The 14,926-nt window shown below is 45.0% G+C and overlaps 1 protein-coding gene across 2 annotated transcripts in view; it reads right to left on the bottom strand.

Moving 5' to 3' along the window:
• Window positions 1-14,926, bottom strand: part of LOC140210786 (vacuolar protein sorting-associated protein 4A) — a 134,408-nt gene that overhangs the window by 28,083 nt on the left and 91,399 nt on the right. The gene's annotated exons all lie outside the window — the stretch shown is intronic.

The raw sequence follows: 14,926 nt of genomic DNA, 5'->3' as shown, positions 1-14,926 counted from the left end.
ATACCGCACAGAAACAGGTCCTTCGGCCCATCTAGTCTTGTGCTGAACCATTCAAACTGCTCTGGGACCATACCTCTCCATACATCATCCACGTAGCTACCCAAAACTTCTCTTAAATGTTGAAATCATGCTCGCATGCACCACTTGCGCTAGCAGCTCATTCCATACTCTCATGAGTGAAGACTTTCCCCTCATGTTCCTCTAAACTCACCTTTCACCCTTAACCCATGACCTCTAGTTGTAGTCCCACCCAAACTCAGTGGAAAAAGCCTGCTTATGTTTACCCTGTCTATACCCTTCATAATTCTGTATCCTATCAATCTACATTCCAAAGAATAAATTCTTAACCTATTTGATGATGAGACATCTGCAAATGCTGGAAATCCAGTGCAACACACAAAACGCTGGAAGAACTCAGCAGGTCAGTCGATGTTTTGGGCTGAGATTCTTCATCAGGACTGAGTTCCTCCTAATCTATTCAATCTTTCCTTATAAATCAAGTCCTCCAGTTGCAACAACATCCTTGTAAATGTTCTCAGTACCCTTTCAACCTTATTTATATCTTTCCTGTAGGTAGGTGACCAAAACTACACACAATACTCTAAATTAGGCCTTACCAATGTCTTATACAACTTCATATCAATATCATATCCAATCTCCAGTACTCAATAGTTTGATAATGAAGGCCTTTCTTTATGACCCATTCACCTGTGATGCCACTTTGAATGAATTTTGGTCCTGTATTCCCAGACCCCTTTGTTCTACCACACTCCTCAGTGCCCTACCAAAGTGCAATACCTTGTGCTTGTCTGCATTAAATTCCAGCTGATGCAGATCCCTCTGCAAGCCATGATAGTTTTCCTCACTGTCCACTACACCCCCAGTCTTGGTGTCATCTGTAAATCTGCTGATTCAGTTTACCACATTATCATCCAGATTGTCGATATAGATGACAATCATCAGTAGACACAGCACTGATCCCTGCAGCAATTAACCAGTCACAGGCCTCCAATCAGAGAGGCAACTATTTACTACCACTCTCTGGCTTCTCATACAAAGCCAATGTCTAATCCAATTTACTACCACCTTTGAACTCTTGAGTGACTGAACCTTCTTGACCAGCCAATCGTGTGGGAAATTGTCAAATTCCTAACTAAAATCAGCATCCACTGCCTCGCCTTATTCAACTTTTCTGGTAACTTCCTCAAAAAATTCAGTAAGATTGGCTTCGTGCATGGTAGATTATGTGTAGTCAATGCTGACCATCCTTAATCAGTCCATATCTAACCAAACACCTATATATCTGCTCCCCCAGAATGTCTGACTTACACTCCACAATTAGTAACTACAGGCTTTGTGCCAATTATAAGCCCCAGGCCCTGACTGGCACCAGAAGCCTCAGCAGGAAGTCGGTCAGGCCAGAGCAGGTAGGGTGAGGAAACCTCCAAGCCCCAGAACAGAATGCCCTAGATATCAGGCAAGTGTCAACTGAAGGGGCCTCTGACCAGGGGACATTTTGACCCAAGCTGATGGGAAAGTTGAAGTAAATAAAGAAACATGTTCAGTTGATAAAAACAGGCAGGGAGCCAGGATGGCTTGACACAAGGCAAATGAACTCAGGGCATGGATAGATACATGGGACTGGAATATTACAACTCTTACAGAAACAGCTGAGATGGGCAGGATTGGCAGCCCAATGTTCTGGGGTATAGATGCTCCTGGCGTGACAGAGGTGAAGGCAGGAGAGGAGGGGAAGTAGCTTTTCATTTGAGAGAATATACTGAATACTGAAAATATTAGTGGGGGGGGGGGGCATTATCCAGCAAGGCCATATGGGTAGAAATAGGAATGATGGGATTATACTATAGTCAGTGGAATTCGAGGAGCAAATATGTTGGGAGACCACGGATAGCAACAGGAATAACAGAGTTTTATCTTCCCTAATATTAACTGGAACTGCCACAATGCTAAGGGTTAAGGCAGAATTTGTTCAGCTCCACAGGAATAATAGGGTTTTAACTTCCCTAATATTAACTGGGACTGCCACAGTACTAAGGGATTAGATAAGGCAGAATTTGTTGAGTGCTCAGGAAGGATTTTTTTTCCAGGCAATGGGTCTACTAGAGGGGTTAAAGTTCGACCACCTCTTGAGAAATGAGGCAGAGCAATTGATTGAAGTGTCAGTGGTGGAGGGGCACTTTGGGATGATTGGCCATATTATTAGTTATGGAAAACGGACAAACCCACGTCGTTGGAAGTCCAAAACTGGACAAGCCTGATGTTGAGTTGCAACCTGCAAAGGGTGATTTGGACAGACGGTTACCAGGCAAAAAGGACATCTGGCAAGTAGGAGGTGTTTAAAAGGGACATGTGGAGAGTTTAGAGTCAACATGATCCTTTTGTAGTGAAGGGCAAGGCTGGCAGTACTGGGGAACCCTGGTGGATTTGGGGCTCTGGTCAGGAAAAAGGTGCAAAATGTAAGGTATAGGCATCTGGAACCAAGCAAGTCTCTTGAGAATAGGGGATGTCAAATACACTTACGGAAATCAGGAAGCAAGAGGGGACATGAAGTGTCGTTGGCAAAGGAAAATCCCGCATCCATTACATTCCTCAAGCAACTCTTTTGATCCCAGCTACACTCATAAGTACAAACAAGAGAAAATCTGCAGATGCTGGAAGTCTGAGCAACACGTACAGAATGCTGGAGGAACTCAGCAGGCCAGGCAGCATCTATGGAAAAAAAGTACAGTCGCCGTTTTGATTGGACGTTCCAAGGGTTTCAGCCAGAAACGTTGACTGTACTTTTTTCCATAGATGCTGCCCGGCCTGCTGAATTCCTTCAGCACTTTGTCTGTGTACCTCTACAAATACATATGGACGCCATGGCAGCTTAGCGGTTAGCGCAACACTATTACAGCTTGGGGCCATAAGACCATTAGAGAAAGGAGCAGAAGTCGGCCATTCGGCCCAACGAGTCTGCTCTGCCATTTTATCATGAGCTGATCCATTCTCCCATTTAGTCTCACTCCCCCGCCTTCTCACCATAACCTTTGATGCCCTGGCTACTCATATAACTATCAATCTCCGCCTTAAATACATCCAATGACTTGGCCTCCCCTGCTGCCCGTGGCAACAAATTCCATAGATTCACCACCCTCTGGCTAAAAAAATTTCTTCGCATCTGTTCTGTATGGGCACCCTTCAATCCTTAAGTCATGCCCTCTCATACTAGACTCCCCCACCATGGGAAACAATTTTGCCACATCCACTCTGTCCATGCCTTTCAATATTTGAAATGTTTCTATGAGGACCCCCCTCATTCTTCTAAACTCCAAGGAAGCGGACAACGTTCCTCATGTTAATCCTCTCATTCCCAGAATCATTCTAGTGAATCTTCTCTGAACCGTCTCCAACGTCTGCACATCCTTTCTTAAATAAGGAGCCCAAAATTGCCCATAGTACTCCAAGTGAGATCTTACCAGTGCTTTATAGAGCCTCAACATCATATCCCTGCTCCTATACTCTATTCCAGCGGTCCTCAACCACCGGGCTGCCCAGACCGCTACCGAGCCGCGAGGAAACGATATGATTTTGCAATAGTAGTCAGCTGCACCTTTCCTCATCCCCTGACATGCCCACTGTTGAGCTTGAATTTACTCAAAGTCATTACGCCCGCGTCATCCATGTCAGCGCGGGAAGGAGATCAACTCCTCGAGCTTGCAAATGACGACGGGCTGAAAAGTATGTTTGATATAACATCTCTGCCGGCATTCTGGATCAAAGTCAAGGCTAAATATCCTGAGATAGACACGAAAGCACTGAAAACGTTGCTTTCATTTCCAACATTTTTCTGCCAAGTGCAGTTTTCTGCAATGAATGCAACGAAAACTAAACTGCGGAATAGACTGGACATAAGGAACCCCCTTCGAGTATCGCTGTCTCCCATCACCCCTCGATGGGACCATCTTGTTGCAGGAAAACAAGCCCAAGGCTCCCACTGATTCAGTGATTTTGGTGTGTTGCAATGATTTTATATGTTCATATGGGGAATATATGTGCTGTGTGTTTAATATCCAAACGTTACTTAAAATGCTATGATGCTATTGACTTACTTATATAACCATATAACAATTACAGCACGGAAACAGGCCATCTCGGCCCTTCTAGTCCGTGCCGAACGCTACTCTCACCTAGTCCCACCGACCTGCACTCAGCCCATAACCCTCCATTCCTTTCCTGTCCATATACCTGTCCCAATTTTTCTTTAAGTGATAATATCGAACCTGCCTCTACCACTTCTACTGGAAGTTCGTTCAACGCTTACTTCAAGCTCCCCCGTCCTCCCCTGATAATTGACTTATCGCTATATTCATGCGAGGAAAATATGCGCTGTGTGTTTAATATTAAATTCGTTAGATAAATCATTTTAGAAACGAAATTGAGTGTATTAGCCACTTATCACCAATATTCCAGTCATGATTAACCCCTCCCCCCCCCAAACAGAATCGCCAAAAACAATTTGCAGAAAAAAATCGGCTGGTACACGCATACGCACTGGTGCCCGCGCACGGCTTCATGGTCATTGTAGTCTTTCTCTGGGTAAACACAACGTATTTGACTGCTACACTTGTCCGTTGGCAACCCTACCCCCCCACCCCACCCCCGGGTCGGCCAGTCCGCAAGAATGTTGTCAATATTAAACCGGTCCGCAATGCAAAAAAGGTTGGGGACCCCTGCTCTATTCTTCTAGAAATGAATGCCAACATTGCATTCATCTTCTTCATCACCGGCTCAACCTGGAGGTTAACCTTAAGGGTGTCCTGCAAGAGGGCTCCCAAGTCCCGCTGCATCTCAGAACTTTGAATTCTTTCCCCATTTAAATAATAGTCTACCTGTTTACTTCTTCTGCCAAAGTGCATAACCATACACTTTCCAACATTGTATTTCATTTGCCACTTCTTTGCCCATTCTTCCAATCTATGCAAGTCTCTCTGTTTCCTCAGCACTACCGGCCCCTCCACCTATCTTTGTATCATCAGTAAACTTAGCCACAAAGCCATCTATTCCATAATCCAAATCGTTGATGTACAATGTAAAAAGAAGCGGCCCCAACACAGACCCCTGTGGAGCACCACTGGTAACCGGCAGCCAACCAGAATAGGATCCCTTTATTCCCACTCTCTGTTTCCTGCCAATCACCCAACACCCTATCCACGTATGTAACTTTCCCGTAATTCTATGGGCCCTTATCTTGTTAAGCAGCCTCATGTGTGGCACCTTGTCAAAGGCCTTCTGAAAATCCAAATACACAACATCCACTGCATCTCCCTTGTCTAGCCTACCGGTAATTTCCTCAAAAAATTGCAATAGGTTTGTCAGGCAGGATTTTCCTTCAAGGAAACCATCCTGTGTTCTGCCTATTTTGTCATATGCGTCCAGGTACTCCATAACCTCATCCTTGACAATTGACTCCCAACAACTTCCCAACCACCGACGTCAAGCTAACAGGCCTATAATTTCCTTTTTGCTTCCTTGTCCCCTTCTTAAATAGCGGAGTGAGATTTGCGATCTTCCAGTACTCCGGAACCATACCAGAATCTATCGACTTTTGAAATATCAATCCTAATGCCTCCGCAATCTCCACAGCTACTTCCTTCAGAATACAAGGGTGCATTCCATCTGGTCCGGCAGATTTATCTACCCTTAGACTATTCAGCTTCCTGAGTACTTTCTCCATCGTAATCATGACTGCTCACACTTCTCTTCCCTGACACCCTTGGGTGTCCGGTATACTGCTGATGTCTTCCTCAGTGAAGACTGATGCAAAATACTCGTTCAGTTCCTCCGCCATCTCATCTCCCATTACAATTTCTCCAGCATCATTTTCTATCGATCCTATATCTACTCTCACCTGTCTTTTACTCTTTATATACTTGAAAAAGCTTTTAGTATCCTCTTTGATATCATTTGCTAGCTTCCTTTCATAGTTCATCTTTTCCCTCTTAATGACCTTCGTAGTTTCCTTTTGTAAGCTTTTAAAAACCTCCCAATCCTCTGTCTTCCCTCTAATTTTTGCTTCCTCGTATGCCCTCTCCTTTGCTTCAACTTTGGCTTTGACTTCTCTTGTCAGCCACGGTCGCATCCTTTCTCCATTCGAAAATTTCTTCTTTTTTGGAATACATCTGTCTTGCACCTTCCTCACTTCTCGCATAAACTCCAGCCACTGCTGCTCTACCGTCCTTCCCGCCAGTGTCCCTTTCCAATCAACTCTGGCCAGTTCCTCTCTCATGCCACTGTAATTTCCTTTACTCCACTAAAGTACCGACACACTGGATTTCGGCTTCTCTTTCTCAAACATCACAGTGAACTAAATCATCTTATGATCACTACCCCCCCAAGGTTCCTTCACCTCAATCTCTCTAATCACCTCTGGTTCATTACACAACATCCAATCCAGTACAGCAAATTCCCTAGTGGGCTCAACAACAAGCTGTTCTAAAAAGCCATCTCGCAGACATTCTACAAATTCTCTCTCGAGATCATGGGGTATTGGAAATTTGAAGTTCAATTCCGGTGCCATCTGTAAAGAATTAGTGCGTTCTCTCTGTGAGCAGAAGGGTTTCCTCCCATAGTCCAAAGACATACCAGTTAATCGGTTAACTGATCATTGTAAACTGACCTGTAATTAGGCTAGTGTTAAATATAGGTGGTTTGCTGGGCAGTGATGCTTGTTGGGTCAGAAGGGCTTGTTCCACACGCTATCTCTAAATAAATAAATCATTTGAGAGCAAAATGGAAAGAATACAGAACCACGTTGATCCTTAGCGGGATAATGTGTGGGTGAGGTCTTAAATGATTATTTCTTGCCTGTATCTACCACCAAGGTCACGGAAAGGAAGAAACTCAAGAAAGAGGAAAGTTATGTAATAGGGAGATTGCGGATAGGGTAGTAAGGGATTTTAACTTCCCTAATTTAGACTGGGACTATCATGTGTTCAGGCAGTACAGTGGTGCTAGAAAGTCTGTGAACCCTGTAGAATTTTCTGTTTCTGCATAAATATGGCTTAAAATGTGATCAGATCTTCACACAAGTACTAAAACTAGATGAAGAGAACACAATTAATTAAGTAACACAAAAAACGTACTTTTATTTATTGAGAAAAATTATCCAATATTACATGTAATTGTTGGACAAAGTATGTGAACCTTTACCTTCAGTAATTGGTGGGACCCCCTTGTACAGCAATAACTTCAATCAAATGTTTTCAGTAACTGTTGATCAGTCCTGCACGTCGACTTAGAGGAATTTTAGGCCATTTCTCCTTACAAAACCACTTCAACTCTCGGATGTTGGTGGGCTTCCTTGCATGAACTGCTTGCTTCAGGTCCTTCCACAACATTTCTATAGGATTAAGGTCAGGACTTTGACTCGGCCATTCCAAAACATGAACTTGCTTCCTTTTAAACAATTCTGTTGTTGATTTATTTGTGTCTTTTGGATCATTGTCTTGCTGCATCATCCAACTTCTATTAAGTTTCAGGTGACGAACTGCTTCCCAGACATTCTCATGTAAAATGTCCACAAGACCATAAAACATAGGAGCAGAATTAGGCCATTCAGCCCATCAAGTCTTCTCCGTCATTCCACCATGGCTGATCCTGGATCTGACTCAAGCCCATACACCTGCCTTCTCGCCATCTCCTTTGATGCCCTGACCAATCAGGAAACAATCAACTTCTGCCTTAAGTATACGCACGGACCTGGCCTTCACCACAGTCTGTAGTGGAGCCCATAGACTGACTGCTCTCTAGGTAAAAAAAAATTCCTCCTTCCCTCTGTTCTAAAGAGTTGCCCCTCAATTTTGACGTTGTGCCCTCTAGTTCTGGATACTCCCAACAGAGGGACCATCCTCCCCACATCCACCCTGTCTAGTCCTTTCAATATATTTGGTAGGTTTCACTGAGATCCCCCCGCATTCTTCTAAATTTCAATGGTTACAGGCCCAAAGCTGCCAAGTGCTCCTCATAGTAACCTCAACATTCCTGGAATGATGCTCGTGAATCTTCTCAGGACTCTCTCCAATGACAACAAATCCTTTCTGAGATTTGGAGCCCAATATTGTTGACCAGCGGTCCCCAACCACTGGGTCGCGGACCCGTACCAGGCCACAAAGCATGCACTAGCGGGCCGCGAGGAAACGATATGATTCCGTGATATGAGTCAGCTGCACCTTTCCTCATTCTGTCACACCCACTGTTGAGCTTGAATGCACGAGGTCATTACCCACGCGTCATCCATGTCAGCGCGGGAAGATCAACTTCTCGAGCTTGCAAATGACGGTGGGCTGAAAAGTATGTTTGACATAACATCACTGCCGGTGTTCTGGATCAAAGTCAAGGCTAAATATCCTGAGATAGCTGGGAAAGTACTGAAAAATGTTGCTTCCATTTCCAACATATCTCTGCAATGAATGCAACGAAAACTAAATTGCGGAATAGACTGGATATAAAGAACCCCCTTCGAGTATCGCTGTCTCCCATCACCCTGGATAGGACCGTCTTGTTAAAGGGAAACAAGCCGAGGGCTCCCACTGATTCAGCGATATTGGTGTGTTGCAATGATTTTATATGTTCATACGAGGAAAATATGCACTGTGTACTTAATATCCAAATGTTACTTAAAATGTTATGATGCTATTGACTTAGTTATATAACGATGTAACAATTACAGCACGGAAACAGGCCATCTCTGCCCTTCTAGTCCGTACTGAACGCTACTCTCAACGAGTCCCACCGACCTGCACTCAGCCCATAACACTCCATTCCTTTCCTGTCCATATACCTATCCAATTTTTAAATGATAATATCGAACCTGCCTCTACCACTTCTACTGGAAGTTCGTTCAACACTTACTTCAAGCTCCCCTGTCCACCCCTCATAATCGACTTCTCACCATATTCATGCGAGGAAAATATGCGCTGTGTTTAATATTAAATTCGTTAGGTAAACCCTCTTAATAGAACATAGAATAATACAGCACAGTACAGGCCCTTCGGCCCACAATGTTGTGCCAACTCTCAAACCCTGCCTCCCATATAAGCCCCTACCTTAAATTCCTCCATATACCCTGTCTAGTAGTCTCTTAAACTTCACTAGTGTATCTGCCTCCACCACTGACTCAGGCAATGCATTCCACGCACCAACCACTGTCTGAGTAAAAAACCTTCCTCTAATATCCCCCTTGAACTTCCCACCCCTTACCTTAAAGCCATGTCCTCTTGTATTGAGCAGTGGTGCCCTGGCGAAGAGGCGCTGGCTATCCACTCTATCTATTCCTCTTAATATCTTGTATACCTCTATCATGTCTCCTCTCATCCTCCTTCTCTCCAAAGAGTAAAGCCCTAGCTCCCTTAACCTCTGATCATAATGCACACTTTCTAAACCAGGCAGCATCCTGGTAAATCTCCTCTGTACCCTTTCCAGTGCTTCCACATCCTTCCTATAGTGAGGTGACCAGAACTGGACACAGTACTCCAAATGTGGCCTAACCAGAGTTTTATAGAGCTGCATCATTACATCGCGACTCTTAAACTCTATCCCTCCACTTATGAAAGCTAACACCCCATAAGCTTTCTTAACTACCCTATCCACCTGTGAGGCAATCTTCAGGGATCTGTGGACAAGTACCCCCAGATCCCTCTGCTCCTCCACACTACCAAGTATCCTGCCATTTACTTTGTACTCTGCCTTGGAGTTTGTCCTTCCAAAGTGTACCACCTCACACTTCTCCGGGTTGAACACCATTTGCGACTTCTCAGCCCACTCCTGCATCCTATCAATGTCTCTCTGCAATCTTTGACAATCCTCTACACTATCTACAACACCACCAACCTTTGTGTCATCTGCAAACTTGCCAACCCACCCTTCTACCCCTACATCCAAGTCGTTAATAAAAATCACAAAAAGTGGAGATCCTAGGACAGATCCTTGTGGGACACCACTAGTCACAATCCTCCAATCTGAATGTACTCCCTCCATCACGACCCTCTGCCTTCTGCAGGCAAGCCAATTCTGAATCCACCTGGCCAAACTTCCCTGGATCCCATGCCTTCTAACTTTCTGAATAAGCCTACCGTGTGGAACCTTGTCAAATGCCTTACTAAAATCCATATAGATCACATCCACTACACTACTCTCATCTATGTGCCTGGTCACCTCCTCAAAGAACTCTATCAGACTTGTTAGACACGATCTGCCCTTCACAAAGTCATGCTGACTGTCCCTGATCAGACCATGATTCTCTAAATGCCCAGAGATCCTATCTCTAAGAATCTTTTCCAACAGCATTCCCACCACAGATGTAAGCCTCACTGGTCTATAATTACCCCGACTATCCCTACTACCTTTTTTGAACAAGGGGACAACATTCGCCTCCCTCCAGTCCTCCGGTACCATTCCCGTGGACAACGAGGACATAAAGATCCTAGCCAAAGGCTCAGCAATCTCTTCTCTCGCCTCATGGAGCAGCCTGGGGAATATTCCGTCAGGCCCTGGGGACTTAACTGTCCTAATGTATTTTAACAACTCCAACACCTCCTCTCCCTTAATATCAACATGCTCCAGAACATCAACCTCACTCATATTGTCCTCACCATCATCAAGTTCCCTCTCATTGGTGAATACCGAAGAGAAGTATTCATTGAGGACCTCGCTCACTTCCACAGCCTCCAGGCACATCTTCCCACCTTTATCTCTAATCAGTCCTACCTTCACTCCTGTCATCCTTTTTTTCTTCACATAATTGAAGAATGCCTTGGGGTTTTCCTTTACCCTACTCGCCAAGGCCTTCTCATGCCCCCTTCTTGCTCTTCTCAGCCCCTTCTTAAGCTCCTTTCTTGCTTCCTTGTATTCCTCAATAGACCCATCTGATCCTTGCTTCTTAAACCTCATGTATGCTGCCTTCTTCCACCTGACTAGATTTTCCACCTCACTTGTCACCCATGGTTCCTTCACCCTACCATTCTTTATCTTCCTCATCAGGACAAATTTATCCCTAACATCCCGCAAGAGATCTCTAAACATCGACCACATTTCCCTGCAAAAACATCATCCCAATTCACACCCGCAAGTTCTAGCCTTATAGCCTCATAATTTGCCTTTCCCCAGTTAAAAATTTTCCTGTCCTCTCTGATTCTATCCTTTTCCATGATAATGCTAAAGGCCAGGGAGCAGTGGTCACTGTCCCCCAGATGCTCACCCACTGAGAGAACTGTGACCTGACCCGGTTCATTACCTAGTACTAGATCTAGTATGGCATTCTCCCGGTCGGCCTGTCCACATACTGTGACAGGAATCCATCCTGGACACACTTAACAAACTCTGTCCCATCTAAACCCTTGGAACTAATCAGGTGCCAATCAATATTAGGGAAGTTAAAGTCACCCATGATAACAACCCTGTTATTTTTGCACCTTTCCAAAATCTGCCTCTCAATCTGCTCCTCTGTATCTCTGCTGCTACCAGGGGGCTTATAGAATACCCCCAATAGAGTAACTGCTCCCTTCCTGTTCCTGACTTCCACCCATATTGACTCAAAAGAGGATCCTGCTACATTACCCACCCTTTCTGTAGCTGTAATAGTATCCTTGACCAGTAATGCCACCCCTCCTCCCCTTTTTCCGCCCTCTCTATCGCTTTCAAAGCACTGAAATCCAGGAATATTGAGAATCCATTCCTGCCCTGGTGCCAGCCAAGACTCTGTAATGGCCACTACATCATAATTCCATGTATGTATCCAAGCTCTCAGTTCATCGCCTTTGTTCCTGATGCTTCTTGCATTGAGGTACACACATTTCAGCCCTACTACCTTACTATCTTTACACCGTTTATTCTGCTTCTCTTTCCTCAAAGCCTCTCTGTATGTTAGATCTGGCTTTACTCCATGTACTTCTTTCACGGCTCTATCGCTCTGGGCCCCATCCCCCTCGCAAATTAGTTTAAACCCTCCCGAACCATGCTAGCAAACCTAACCTGCAAGGATATTGCTCCCCCTCAAGTTCAGGTGCAACCCATCCAATCTGTACAGGTCCCACCTTCCCCAGAAGAGATCCCAATGATCTAAAAATCTAAAACCCTGCTCCCTGCACCAACTCCTCAGCCACGCATTCAACTGCCATCTCCTCCATTTCTTACCGTCACTGTCACGTAGCACTGGCAGCAATCCTGAGAACGCCACCCTTGAGGTCCTGTTCTTCAGTCTTCTGCCTAGTTCCCGAAACTCACACTCCAGGACCTCATCCCTCTTCCTGCCTATGTCGTTGTTCCCAACATGTATCATGATTTCTGGTTGCTTTCCCTCTCGTACCAGGATGTCGTGCACCCGGTCAGAGACATCCAGGACCCTGGCACCCGGGAGGCAACAAACCATGTGGGTGTCCTTCTCACGTCCACAAAATCTCCTGTCTGCTCCCCTGACTATAGAGTCTCCAATGACGACAGCTCTCCTCTTCTCCATCCCACCCTTCTGCACCACAGGGTCAGAGTGAGGGTACGTCCACGCTACGCCAGATAATTTTGAAAACGAAGATTTTCCAAAACACTCTCCAGAGTGAATAAATCTGAAAATGCTTAATATCCGGCGTAGTGTGTACGGGGTAAATGGAGAGATTTAAAAACGTCGTCATAACAACGCCACAACAACAATGCTTTTTTCTGTTTCTGCTTGGTATTGCGCAAGCTGTTATAACGTGCAGTCGGTGTGAACGGCGTGAGAGTTAAATTGTAAAGTGAGCTTTTTTGACTATTTAAAAACGCTGACATGACATGCCGGAACAGATGTTCGTTGTTTTCTTGAACGCCACCACCTAACAATTTCAGAACAGACGGTAACGAGACTGAAGCCAGAAAAGTTACGTACTCACCAAATACTTTAACCCATAGCTTACTGAATAAATAAGTATACTCACTTCGCCCTGTTTTCTGTCCTTGCTTGTATGAAGGTGGTTTACCTATTTATGCAAGTACTTCTCTGACAATAGATGTGTAACAGCCTAATGTAACATGGTATAGAAATACAAGATAACACTGATGCAGACGTTTTATACATTTAACAACGTGCTTTATTAATGCAACAGAGTTAGTCAGTTTTTCAATGTTCGTCGTCAGCTGGGTCATACTGTCCATGAACTCCCTGTCGGTTGCCTCCATACACTCCAGTATTTGTTTTTTTTTTAAGTTTTAAGTCCTCCTGCACGAGAGCCAAGAGCAATTCTTTTGAAGTTTTTCTACTCTGTAACTGGACAAATGCGCACTAAGTATACCGTTTCTTCTTCGCTTGTTTTCTGCGTGTCCTGCGCATGCCCAGTAGGAGGAGATTCGCCCAAATACCCGCCTAATGTGGACGGAGATATTTTGAAAAACGCTTAGTGTGGACGCCTGTCGTTTTTACTCAAAACCGGCGTTTTCAAACTTATCCGGCGTAGTGTGGACATAGCCTGAGTGCCGGAGGCCCTGCCACCGTGGCTCACACCTGGTCGGTCATCCCTGCCAACAGTATCCAGGACGGTAAACTTATTATTCAGGGGAATGGCTACAGGGGTGCTCTGCACTACCTGTCTGCTCACCTTCACTTTCCCCCCTCTGTTGTCACCCAACGACCTGCTTCCGACAGCCTAGGTGTGACTACCTCCCTGTAGCTCTCATCTGTGACTGCCTCATTCTCCCTTATGAGTCGAAGGTCATCCAGCTGCTGCTCCAGATTCCTTACACGGTCTTCCAGATCGCCCAGCCATATGCACTTCTGGCAGATGTGACTCTGTGGGAGAGGGGCGTTCCCCCAAGACTGCCACATCTCACATGAGAGGCACATCACCATCTCAGGAGGCATTGTAAAAAATAACTGCGAGTTAGCTTGTCCTCCGCCTCTTCTCGTCGAAGCCTCTCGAGTCAAAGCCTCAAAGCTCCACTCCTTCACTGGCCCACTCACGCACTGGTCGCTTTGCTTGAGCTATCCCTTTATTTATCTGTTTGAGCTTTTCAAAATCTTTGGTCACCTGACCTCAACTGCCCAATCAGCTGCTTTCTACTGTGTCTGAGCTATTCACATCTTGATTGTCTAATCAACGGCTTTCTGCTGATCTATTCAAATCTTGATTGACTTCATTGCACAGACCAACTGCCAGAATCTCGAGTCAAAGCCTCAAAGCTTTTAGAAACGAAATTCAGTGTATTAGCCACTTATCACTGATATTCCCGTCATGATTAACCCCTCCCCACGAACAGAATCGCCAAAAACGATTTGCAAGGAAAAATAAAAATCGGCAGGCACACACATGCGCACTGGTGCCCGCGCAAGGCTTCATGGTCATTGTAGTCTTTTCTGGGTAAACAACATATTTGACTGCTACCCTTGTCCGTTGGCAACCCTACCCCCCTCCCCCCACCCCGCGTCTGCCGGTCCGCAAAAGTATGGTCAATACTAAACCAGTCCGCAGTGCAAAAAAAAGTTGGGGACCCCTGTTATTGACCATACTCCAAGCGCAGCCTGACTAGTGTCTTATAAAAGCTCATTATCTCCTTGCTTTTATATTCTATTCTCCTTGAAATAAATTCCAACATTGCATTTGCCTTCTTTACCACAGACTCAATCTGTAAATCAATCTTCTGGGAGTCTTGCACGAGGACTCATTTGTTCCTCTGCATCTCTGATGTTTGAACCTTCTCCCCATTTAGATAATAGTCTGCACTATTATTCCTTTTACCAAAATATATTATCCTACATTTCCCGACACCGTATACACAAAATACAAAATAATCTGCAGATGCTGGGGTCAAAGCAACACTCACAACCTTCCCACCCTCCCCCCACCTTTTTTATAGGGCCTCTGCCCCTTCCCCCTACAGTCTTGACGAAGGGTTCCGGCCCGAA

The sequence above is a fragment of the Mobula birostris genome, chromosome 15 (genome assembly GCF_030028105.1).
Source record: "Mobula birostris isolate sMobBir1 chromosome 15, sMobBir1.hap1, whole genome shotgun sequence".
Classification (NCBI taxonomy): Eukaryota; Metazoa; Chordata; class Chondrichthyes; order Myliobatiformes; family Myliobatidae; genus Mobula; species Mobula birostris.
This window is presented reverse-complemented; position numbering and strand designations above follow the sequence as displayed.